The sequence below is a fragment of the Solanum verrucosum genome, unplaced genomic scaffold (assembly GCF_900185275.1).
Source record: "Solanum verrucosum unplaced genomic scaffold, falcon-dt-bn FXZP01000100.1, whole genome shotgun sequence".
In the NCBI taxonomy this organism is placed as follows: Eukaryota; Viridiplantae; Streptophyta; class Magnoliopsida; order Solanales; family Solanaceae; genus Solanum; species Solanum verrucosum.
The window spans coordinates 1,077,840-1,090,554 of record NW_026020254.1 but is presented as its reverse complement, the minus strand read 5'-3'; the positions used below and the strand labels follow the sequence as shown (position 1 = coordinate 1,090,554).

The following is a 12,715-nucleotide window of genomic DNA, read 5'->3' as shown; positions in this document are numbered from 1 at the left end:
ACAAGACGTGCTCAATTTGAGTTGGAAGTCTACAAGGTGTGTTCGATTCCAATTAGAATTTTTGGAGGCTACTCAACCCTAAACCCTAGTTCATGTCTATATAAAGGGTACTACATTTCCTTGAAAAAGGCATCTTGAATTTCTCAAATATTCCACAAACTCATTGAATATTCATAAAGAGATCAAATCTAAATCATCTTAATTTAAGAAATACACCACTAACAGCCCTCGGATTATGAATATCAACTCCAACTCATCCTAGTTTGAGAAATACGCCACTAATGGCCCTCAAATTATGTAGATCAAGTTCAAATCATCTTAGTTTAAGGAATACTTTACTAGTGGCCTTCAAATTATGTAAATCAAGTCCAAATCATCCTAGTTTGAGAAATACGACACTAACGACCCTCAAATTATGTAGATCAAGTTCAAATTATCCTAAGTCGAGAAATATGCCACAAACGATCCTCGAATTGTGGATAAATATCTTATGAGAGAAGAATCAATGGATCAACTGAATTGTACCTACAATCTTGATGAATAAAATTATGTTTCTTCATATTTTTTTGTGATTGTAATTTATTTTCTGACACTTGCAAATTTGTTACAAACAATGGTTTATTTACTAAAAAAAGTTGTTACTATGCATTTAAAAGTTGAATTTGTAAAAACAAGGATAAAGACAAATATACTATGATCGATCAAACTCCTTTTCTTCGTGGATAAATTGGTGTAGCAAAAATAAATTAGAGAGTATGAATTATACTAAGAATAAGGATAATAATAAGAATAACTACCCTAATTTTACAAGGTACGAGTAAAACTGAATACACATTATTCTTTTTAAGTCTCACTTGTGCGAATACACTTAGTATGTTATTCTTGTTGTTGTTATTATAAATTGTATGAAGAACAGGGACATTAATAAGTGTAAATATAATTACAAGTAAAAATAAGACCAAGAAATAATCAAAAGATCGTGAATCTTTTGTATTATTAGAGCTTTTCAATGATATTTTTCTTACAAGTAGATGAGATCATATTTCTCTCCTGCAAGGGTTTACATTAAGAAGATAATAATGTGTCAAATTTCAACCAGTCCTCGTGCCAAATTCGAATTTCACCTTATACAATGTCAGTAATTTTATTTTATTTTAATTATGAGAATCTTGTCTATCTAAGATGCAAGCAACCATTAATGCTTGTATTAGAATAGACTTTATACATCACACCTCTTAGGCTACAACATTTTTTTCTAATTATGTGTGAACACGACGTTTAATGCATTGAGTTGTCTTTAGATCTAGTCTATAGATACTTTTGTACACACAAAATATTTTATGTACTGGACTATTTTTTAATTTAATCTATGTAGACTTTTGTATTTAACAATATTTCGAGTGTTGCATCAAAGTTATGAAGTGCATGCGTGTAGTTTCCCTTTTCAATACATTACAATATTTAAAAATCGGAAGGATCTATAACATATATTGTCGCTTTATCAAAGTTATTAACATCTTCTTATGTGATGTGGTCATGTTGTACTAAATATATTTCTTAGAGAAAATATTGACTATAATTATTGGCCCCACTTTGAGATTATTGTAAAGTCAAGGGGAATAAATTTATTGAAATTGCAAATTTTCTTTTCTTAGGGGATTTCCGTTTCACTATTTAAGATTTTTTTATTTTAAAAAACCGAACTTTTCGACTCTTGAACAAATGGGTACAAGAGATTATTTTTTATCTTCTCTTTTATTATATTCTAATTATCCTCACAATGAAATGGAAAAGAACATTAAATGTTCATTAAATGTTAATTGAATATGGATGAGCACAGAGCGGGTAGGTACCTTTCTGAGTTCTCTATATAATAAGCTAATTTGGTTCACCTTTCTTCATCTTAGTTCCAAACGCAAACTTCCAAAAAGTATAAATAGTGTGCCCAAAGCGTTAAACTTGAATGCATCATCATCCTCATCCAAGCATGCTAAGCGTTTCAAAGTTGACGCATCTTCAATAAGTCCATTTGCACCTACACTTGAAATTGAGAGAAATAATGAAATGGTTGATGTTGTCGTGGAGAACAAAGACGATATTGAAGAGGAGGAGAACATGTATGACAATATTTTCATGGATTTTGAAGAACTCCGTGAATTACTACTTCCATCTAATGGGAATGAAATAGACAAGAGGAATTGATCTTTTTTCTCCCTATCCACCAACTCTATTATGAGCACCTTTTGTCTTCTAGTCATGTTTCTTTTTTAGTTACAAGTGGGGTCAAAGGAAAATTTTAGATTTATAGTTTGTTATGTTTAATCATATCATAGAAAATGATGCTTCTCTAGATAGCTAGATATGAATTATTTTCAGCTTCATTATCTTTTGTTGTTATTTAATATGAAAATTTTGCCCCTCTTGTAAGTTGTTCTTGTATTTTCTCAAATAGTTCTTTCTTTTAAGAAAAGTCACCAGTCTCAAACTCTCAATTTATACATTAAATTGTACAATTAGAAGCTATATATATATATATATATATATATATATATATATATATATATATATATATTGTGTAGATGAGATCAAGAGTGATCTTGACATCACACAACATTATCAAAGACATTATAATTTTAAAAAAAAAAAAAACAAGAGGAGAAAAAGAATAATCCGGAACTAAATCACATCGGAATAAGTAATTTATTCTACACTGTTAAATTATTTTTTGATGGTATAAATTATTTCTCTATATCATCAATGGTTTATAAATATCTCAACAAATCATTTTGATTTTCTTATTCCTGACTTTTTATTTTATTTTGCTAAAGGATACTTTTATAGTCATATTTATCTTTGAGCAAGAAACAAGTGTCAAATATGTAATTTTAATAAGTATAGGGATTTACGAAATCCTTGTGATCTTTAATGTTGCTAGAAGTAGCATTAAATGCAATCTCTACATATAAACTGTTACAAATATTAATTATTAATCTAAAAGTTTTGCATAATTAATGAAGTAATACATTATTTCAATATTGAACATTGTACTATTCTAGTTCATTTTACTTGTCATATTTATCCTTTACCAATTGAAAAAAGGTTATTTAACTAAATTATTATTATATAATCTTGATGTATTTATTTCTCTATTAATTATTCAAAATATCAAAAAAAATTGCAGTCGAGAGATTTCCTAATGAGGAGGACTTGCAACATCTTTGTACATACAGGGCATATGATCTGATCAAATTTGGAAAGAGTATCAAAAATTGAAAGGAGATATAGTTATATTCTTCATTATCTGCAGTAGTAACCCACAAAATGATTTCTCATGAGAAAAAAGAGAACATGAAGTTTGATTAGGTTTTCTTACAACTCAGCATAGTCTTGTACGATACATGTTCTTTCCCTACAAATTGAACTTACAATGGTCATGTCAATTATGTGGCCATTATATTGGGTATATGTTAGTAATTCTAAACAAAATATTTTCTTAGGACTAAATTGATATATAAAAAATTAAATGACGTATCCGTAAGTTCGAATTGACAAAAATCCACTGAGAAGGACCTTTTTTTGTCTTACCGTTTCATATGCTCCTTTATGTTGCTTCCCCTTTCGTTTTAATTGTACCTCCTATCCCACTTTTCGTTTTGTTGTCCCTCACTTTACAATAGCAATTTTATCCACGCAACATCTGGAGAGTAGTTAACTGATCACATATTACTTAATTTTGAAATAAAAGAACTCAGAGAACAGTGAAGTGTGTAATAAACATGAACTTCACTTGGAACTTGAAATCTACGGCAATAGTTTAGTAGAAAGAAGAAAAGACTATGCTTATTCAGTAGAGGTCAAATGTAGAGCACACTTTGTAAGGCTTTTATAACATTTTAATGTAAATGTTCTTCCTCAAACATGTTTTGTACTTATATATGAAACCTTACAAGTGTTTGATAAAGTAAACGAAATGGTAAAAAAAAATTATTCTCTTATCTAGTTTCCTCATAAAGATACTCACAATTCAACCTTTGGAGTATCAATTAACCTATAAGGAGGCTTATGTAAAGTTCATTTAACGAATCTACGTATTCTTAAGGCTTTTTGTTTAGCCAGACCAATAATGGTGATCTCTCTTATATGGACCCTTTGTTTCGATTCCTTATTTCCCTTCCGGCTTCATTGATATGTAATCGCAAATATATTATAATCAAAATGTATTTACCATTGTCACACCTCAAATTTGGATGTGATGGCACGTGTCCATTTCCGACCGGACACGTCAGCCTAACCCAACCACAACGATAGAGAAGTAGAAATACGAGAATAAAAGATAATAAATAAGCGGAAGACTTTAATTAAGACTCAACACTACCCAGAATTTGGTTGTCATATGTACAAACCTCTAAATACATAATTCGAATAAAAATATACAAGTCTCAGAGTATAGTTCTCGAATAGAACAAAACTGAAAGTAAAGATAACTCAAGGGCACGTCTGGAATGAACCGCTACCTCTCAAGTATGTCCCGAAGCTCAATTTGCTAAAGAAACTACTAAGCCGAATCTGAGAGAGAGCTGTCAACCTACACAATTGTGTAGAAGCAAGGGTGAGTACCGAAAATCACAGGTACTCGCAAGTAACTCTAAACTAAGCAAAACTAGCAACTACAAACAACTCCTTTCAATCCCAACCGAACCACCGAAACTTCAATCTAGCAGCAAACCAACCAACCTATACTAAATAGATCATATTCAACAGCCAGAACCAACAGTATATCCTCATCAACCTCAGATCAACAAATAAGAGCAAGTAGATCAAATTCCACAAAAGAAGGGTAAACCGATACAATCCACACATCACAGATAAAGATAAGGCAAATGCGATGCAAAATGCAATAATGATGTCATGTAGTCGTGATGCATGTCTATCCTACGATACACATCTGTTGACGTAATCAGTCCGCGCTGAATACTCAAATCAGAACCCATGGGGGCCACACATGGACCATGTATCACCGCCGGAACCAGATCCCATCGGCATCCAAATCGCTAGCCGGAGCTAGTCCATCTCATATATCTCTAGCCGGAGCTAGTCTCAACTGTGTCTTATATCCATCCATCCTCATATCAGTGTCTCAGAACTCATGCAACATATAGTTCACACATAGGATGAATAATGAATATGCACATGTCATCAATCACAATCATATCACGATCACATCATAGTATTACACATCATCTTTCTCAATCACAACCATATCACGACCACATCAATGTCTGTATCAATCATAGCCTACTCATGCTCTTCTATCCCCTCAATATCAGTTATCACATGACTTATTCAACAAATTCAGGTCACATATAACACATTTAGCTCGTTTTATTCCCCATCTTTCATTTACAACAATTTCAATCAACAAATAAAATCCATCCTCAATCCCCATTACTCCCCAACACAATTAGAAAAGTAGTCATGCGTAGTCTAAGAGTTTTACAAAGTTTGGAAGCCACTTGCCTTAAAACGAACTCCAAAAGTTACTTGACTTGAGCCTTTCCTTTCCGAGTATAATTCGGATCACGATAATCTATTCAAACAATTATGCACAATCATAATTCGAGTCCAATGACACCAAAATCAAGAAATTTAGGGGAAAAGGGCAAAATGGTCCAAAAGTCTCATACCGGAAAACGATACCCAAATCTGGAAATGTTTTATGTAAAATGATCCTTGAAGTATTTGGAAGCTAATGGTGAAAACCAATTTGAAAACGGAGTTGAAATCAATTCACAAACTCAATTTGAAGGATAATTCACGTTCTTGAAGAAGCCTAAAATATTCGGATCCAAAACCCCGACTCGAAAATGAAATATCTCTTGAAAAACATCTTACCCATGCTTAGATAAGTTCAAATATGAAATTTCTTCAAAAACGGAGTTAAGATCGACCTTAAAACTCTCAATTTATCAAACTTTAACTTTACCGGGAAAGTCCAAATTGTACGCGGTTAATATGATGAAAATAATTGATGAATCAATAATTTTATGTTAAAATCAGTTTACCCATAACATAAGGATCGTAAATATACCTTTTTCATCAAAAAGGGAGTCCAAATCGATAAAACCCCAATTTTTCCCAAGAGATTTACGGATAGGAAAAAAAACCAGATAAAGAAATTATGAGAAAATGTTGAATTGAAGATTGAATACTAACCCTCATATTAATTCAAGAAGAAACCCGTAAGAATCACTCCATTCCGATCTCTAGAACTCCCGATATGCTCAAAATACCAAATGAACACAATCTGAGATTTTTATAACAGTACATGGCTGTTATGCACCAGAAAAACAACAGTTAATCTTTCACTAAAAAGGCCGTAATTTTCTCATACGATAGTGAAATGACCCGATTCTTTTTTTGTAAATGTCTTAAATAATGATACGGATCTGCTTGTTCAATCGGAGCTCAATTTCATGCTCGTTGCGCAGTCAAATATCATTTCTACTCGGTAAACAATTATTTCTTATTTGCGATAATAGTCCAATCTCGGGTTAGCGAAAATGCACCCAAAATTTGCAGATAAGTCCTATAATTCATGCTCAAAATTTCAGAACTTTCGGAATAATTTTTCGACCTTTAAAACTAATAATGAACCTTTTAGTTGCCACAATTCGTTAAAATAGTGTCAAAGCATCCAAGAAGCTTAAAAGCTCACCCAAAACTCATTTGGCACTTCCCGAACACAAACCAAATATGCTACTAGCTTGAAAATGACATTTCGGACTCAATGAAATCGTCGGAATTTGAATTCGAGGTCTCCTTGACCCGGTATCCGATAAGGCGTCAAGAAATTAACTTTAGGCTCAAAAACTCAAAACGCACTCGGGGACTCTAAAAATTCAACCAAGACTCATTCTAGACTAAGAATCACCCCCTGAATCCAACGGTGCCCTCGGAATTCCATTTCGAGCACTGGAACCTCGTTTGTTGACCAAAGTCAACTCTTGGTCAAAATTTCACAATTTTTGCAACTTAGGACCTCAAATCTTCGTTTTAACTCCAAATTCGACTCCGTAAATTCTCATAGACCTGTTTCGACATTCTAAAACTGCTGGAATCAACGGAAATCCGATTCGAGTCCCGAAACTCCAAATGACTCGAAATAGCACTTTTAACCAAATTTTAACTCTTAAAAACTCAACTTTTCATCAATTTTCCTTCAAACCAACTTTGAAAATACAACAATTAGGACTCGGGGCAACTATCGGGAGGGGTAAAATGGTCATTTTATGAAAATTTCCAAAAATGACCTTTAGGGTCATTACAACCATACACATGGGGAAGTCGATTGTTGATTCATGAGGTGAAATTCAACACAAAACATGTAGGATGCAACTACCTACTCCAATTCGTGCCATGAAAGAAATATAAGAGCAAAATATACTTCTTCAATAATTTTGCAACTTTTGGGCCAATCTCATGTGACTCAAACGTATTTGGCCTCAAAATCTCACTTATTATATGTATCAAAATATGTAGGACTACTCAAATTCATACACTGCAAAATCGTAGAGTACCTCTTTCAATTAAAAGTACTCAGACATTCTTAATTCAGCCATTTTTGTGTCTTAAGATTCTGTGACAGTACTTTCACACATCGGGCCTAGGATGCATCGATAGTGCAAGTTATAGTGGTACAACCACAGCCTCTTGGGTGCAGCTGGGAACTTCCACAAGAGCATTGCTAGCAACATTTACTCTATTATTTTTACTATTTACAAACACTAAATAGTTCGAGAAATCAAGTAATTTCATGATCCCTTGCTAGCTCTTTGATTCAATCTTATGCGAAAACATAAAAAAGTTCAAAGATCTTCAGATTTTTTTCTGAAAACAATGGTACTAATATAGTTCTTACATTAGCTATAGTTCTTAGCATCATTATTTAGTCATGTACCTTGACTTGAGTGTCAAAATTTTATCGCCACAGATCAAAATGGTTTCCACCAAACTCACAGTACACTTTACTTTGCTATTTAATTTGTATAAACTATTGATGTTGTGTTCGTTCTTTGTTTGTTCAGTTATATAAACGGGTAATATATATATATATATATATGTTCATTCACTTATATATATAGAGAGATCAATTTTTAATACACCTAGATCGATTTCACTAGTTTTGTATTATTTTTCACCATCAACAAATATCAGGTAATTATGTCTATCTAAACTTAGACAGATGAAAAAAAATCACTTAATATTTTTGTCTACTCAAATTTAAACCTGGGACTAAATGATTCCCATGTATTCAATCACTAGGCCACAAGCCCACAACCCAGTCCTCCAAATGTTTTTAATGGTATATATTAATAATAAAACAAAATATAACTCAGACATTACTTTTGTTTTACAAGCATGAATAAGAGATATAATGTAAATCAATGGTAGGATTTATGTGTAGCCCTCGTGCACCGAATAAGAGATAATTAAATCCTAGGAAAAAGCCTTAGACGATGAACTAGGGCTAGGTGATGGTTGTGATTTCATGATTGTGTGATATATGTTTGTTCTTGCTTCATTGTAATACGTTTATGTATGTGAATGTTGCATTATTGACCACACTAGTTGTACAGGAGATGGATGAATGATGAATGCCATGAATCATGACTTAATTGTATGATTTGAGAATATACTTGTGAATGTGATTGTGGTGTAACATCTCGCTATTTGAAAGAACTAGGAAGAGTTAAAATTGGAAATAGTCATTTTAGGAAAGAATGGAAAAATCTAGAAATCTGGTTAAGTTATATTAAGAATGGTTTTTGGTCAACTTCAAACGACCATAACTCCTAGCTCAGGATGATTTAGGTGTGCTTCCAGATACCGTAGGAAAGATCGTTGAATTATCTTTCCAACGCCGCCAAGTTTGCGCGATTCCGAGTTTGTATGGTTGTTCAAATAAGGAAAGTCCAATATGGATTTTAAAGGGTAGTTTGGTCTTTTCCTTACCCAATTGTTTTATTTCATTGGTAATTAAGTTAGGTCTAATCAGAATTAGATCAGTTTACGCTTTTACCAAAATACGCTATGAGGTACGTGAGACTTTCATAATGTTGGGTTCATTCACCCACATGCCAACCATGTTATTTCAGCGTGAATTCATCCTAAAAGAGTTTGAAAGTTGACGTTCTTGATATGTATTCTTCAATTTGATATTGTTCATGAGTTAGGCCGAAATTGAGAAGTTTCTGAGATTATTACGTCAAATTATTGAGTTGGTTGGAGTTAGGTTCTTAGGTGCATTTGTTTGGTATATGTATCAAAAAAGAATTTGGGAAAAAGAATCGAGTTTGGGCGAATTGGGGCTAGAAAATGAAGAAGAAATTTAGTCGGGCAAATTTGTGTCGCGGACTTGCACCCTGGATTTGAAAAAAATCATTTCGCGGAGCGAAGCGGTCACGGACCGTTCTGCCTCAAAAAGTATTTTTGCGACCAAATTTAAATACATCTCCACGTCGCGGACCTGCTCTCAGACAATAAATTTTTTATCTTTTCTCATATTTAGCTATCTAAAAACACTCCTAAACATCATGAAATCTTTCATATCACAAATCACGATCCTTGAATCCATAATTCAATTCAAGGAAAGTTAAGAGTCAAGTTTAGAAGTCAAGAAGCAAGTCAAGAGAAGCTCATTAAAGTTTTTCAAAATCTTTCACAAATGTTTTAACTTTGTTCTAAGACTTAAGTTTTAAATTAAGCAAAGAGTAAAGAGTTGAGTTCATTTCTCCAAAAGTTATAAGAGAACTAAGTATTCCCAAGAGTTTAAAATGTTTTCACATTTGAACAAGAAAGGGAACATCGATTCCAAGAGAACTTTTAAGCTAAGTTTTGAGTAAGTATCTCAAACCAAAGAAAGAAGTTTGTTTTAAAAACATATGAGTTAAGTATATTTTGGGAGTAGTATTGAGCACCGATATAGGGATGCGAGTTCATATTAGCTCAAGTCTCCATAAATCATGTAGCCATCATGGGTAGTAAGGGATCATACTTTTTAGATGACTCATTAAGATGTTTTTAGCATAGACTAGTGGATCCACTTAGTTAAGGCGTCCTATATGACGGCAAAGTATAGGATAGTTCTGGCAGCGTGGGCAAGACGTTGTATCACCTCTTAGGCTCATAATGGTGGTTGTCGGTAAGAGAATCTCCCATATAAACTATACTACTTTGATAAATGAGTAAAGTTGAGTTTGTTATTGCATATCTTTAACAAATTGAGTTGTAATTTACTATTCTTTGTTTAAATTGCACTATTATTGTTGTTTTACACTGCATTTTGAGTTGAGTTATTTATGAGTTGAGTAAATACAAGGTAAGTGTTCCTTTCAGATCCTTTTCAAGCTTAAGTTGTGTTTAGCATTCCAACTCGCATACTCGTACATTCAATATACTAATGCCAGTTGGCCTGCATCGTCTTATGATGCAGACGTAGGTAACCAGGATCAGCATCCAGCGCCTCGTTGATCAGATTGAGCACCCAGAGTCAGTTGGTGAGCCTCTTTGCATTTCAGAAGACTTTTTTATCATTTGTTTTCTAGTTTTCAGTTGATAGGATAATCGGGGGTCCTGTCCCGACATCCCTCTTTGTTTTAGAGGCTTCATAGATAGTTAGTAGTTCAGTTGTCTTTACATTATCATTTCATATGTTAAGACTTGACTTGCCATTTTGGCCAAGTTGAATGTGGACTTCTAAACATTCTAAGTTATTTTATTTAACTATTGAAAAAGTGCATTTGATCATTGTAATAATGCTTAAGAGTCTTCCACTGAGTAAGTAAGTCAGTCCAAGGGTTCGCTTCGGGCTAGCGATGGTTTTCGAGTGCCAGCCACGTCCGGGGTGTAGGCTCGGGACGTGACATATGGCTTATTGAATGGATCGGGTGTCGCGTTCCGACACACTAACTTGGATCGATTTTCACTTTCTAGCATAAAAATAGGATCGGTTGCCACGTTCCGGCATAAACATTGGATCGGGTACCACGTTCTGGTATGCTAACAGTTTGGGTTTGAGTTCCATAAGAGGACTAATGACTTGTTATAATTGTATACTTGAGATTGTGATGTTGTACGTTGTTCGTAAATGATATTTGATATTGTTTTCCCCGAAATTGTTTAATGATTATGATGACCTATATCGGATTGTTCTACTATGTTGGGTAAATCAATTAAGTATCTCGTTGTTGAATGAACTGTAAAGAATAAGCCCAATCAGAATGCGGTGCAGTATGTAGAAAGGGTTCAAGGGTCGTAATATTTTAGAGAAAGGGTTGTCCGTGTGTTACGAGGGTAAGAAGTGAGGGTATTGTACGAGATGGAAATACTTAGGTAGATCCCACTGTTGGGGAAAGGGATTAGTGGTTAGTAGCAGGAAGCCTTGATATGATGTGTCATGTGGCAAGGACTGGGTAAGATGAGGAGAAAGTAAGAACATGTCGTGTGGTTAGTCGAAATGCTTGTAGTTGTATTCGTGAACTCTTCTAAGAGATAGAATGGTTAGGCTATGATCAAGAAATTAGTAAGTAGGTTGACTGAGAAGGTGGTTCGTAGTAAGGGTACTCGTAAAATTTTGAGGTATTTGAGAGAGGGTAAAGGTGGAGAACGAGTGGTTATTTGCAGGTTCTTGCTAGTTGATTTCTTATGTTATGCGGTGGGCGTCAGGTTGACCGATAATGCCTACCAGTATGTGTGGTTTTGTACTGATACTACTCTTGCTATGCCTTTTTGGCATAGTCTGGATGCAGGTTGGTGATGTTTCATTAGATGAAGACGAAGAAATTCTCCAACAGCTTCTATTTTTCCTTCCGCATGGTGGGAGTTGTGTCTTTTATTTATTATGTCTTATTTTTACTCTTAGTAGATCTTGTACCTGTTTAGACTAGATTCCTGGGAATGTTAATTACTTTATAAGTCTTAACTCTGAGTCGTTTTTTTAGAGCTCTTGTTTATAAAAATAGTACATGAAATTCCTTTATTCTTCCGTTTCCTTAATTTTTCGCATGATTTTAATTGTTGGGATATGAGGGTTCTCCTACTTGGGTGTTAGTATGTAGGTGCCCGCACGGCCCGGTGGGTTGGGTCATAACAAACTGGTATCAGAGCCCGGTTATCGATCTCCCAGTACAAGAGCGAAATGTGGACTAGACTTTATATATCACATCTCTTAGGCTACAACATTTTTTTTCTAATTATGTGTGAACACAACATTTAATGCATTGAGCTGTCTTTAGATCTAGTATATGTAGACTTTTGTACACACGAACTATTTTATGTATTGGACTATTTTTTAATTTAATCTATGTAGACTTTTCAATTTAAAAATATTTCGAGTGTTGCATCAAAGTTATGAAGTGCATGCGTGTAGTTTCCCTTTTCAATACATTACAACATTTAAAAATCGAAAGCATCTATAACATATATTGCTGCTTTATCAAAGTTATTAACATATTCTTATGTGATGAGGTCATGTTGCACTAAATATATTTCTTAGAGAAAATATTGACTATAATTATTGGCCCCACTTTGAGATTATTGTAAAGTCAAGGGGCATAAAATTATTGAAATTGCAAATTTTCTTTTCTTAGGGGACTTCCGTTTCACTATTTAAGAATTTTTTAATTTAAAAAATCAAACTTTTTGACTCTTTAACAAA

General features: G+C 33.6%; 1 protein-coding gene across 1 annotated transcript in view; it reads right to left on the bottom strand.

Annotated features, from left to right (window-relative positions):
* The window catches only part of LOC125833217 (glutaminyl-peptide cyclotransferase-like), a 247,381-nt gene that overhangs the window by 221,939 nt on the left and 12,727 nt on the right, over positions 1 to 12,715 (bottom strand). The window lies entirely within an intron of this gene.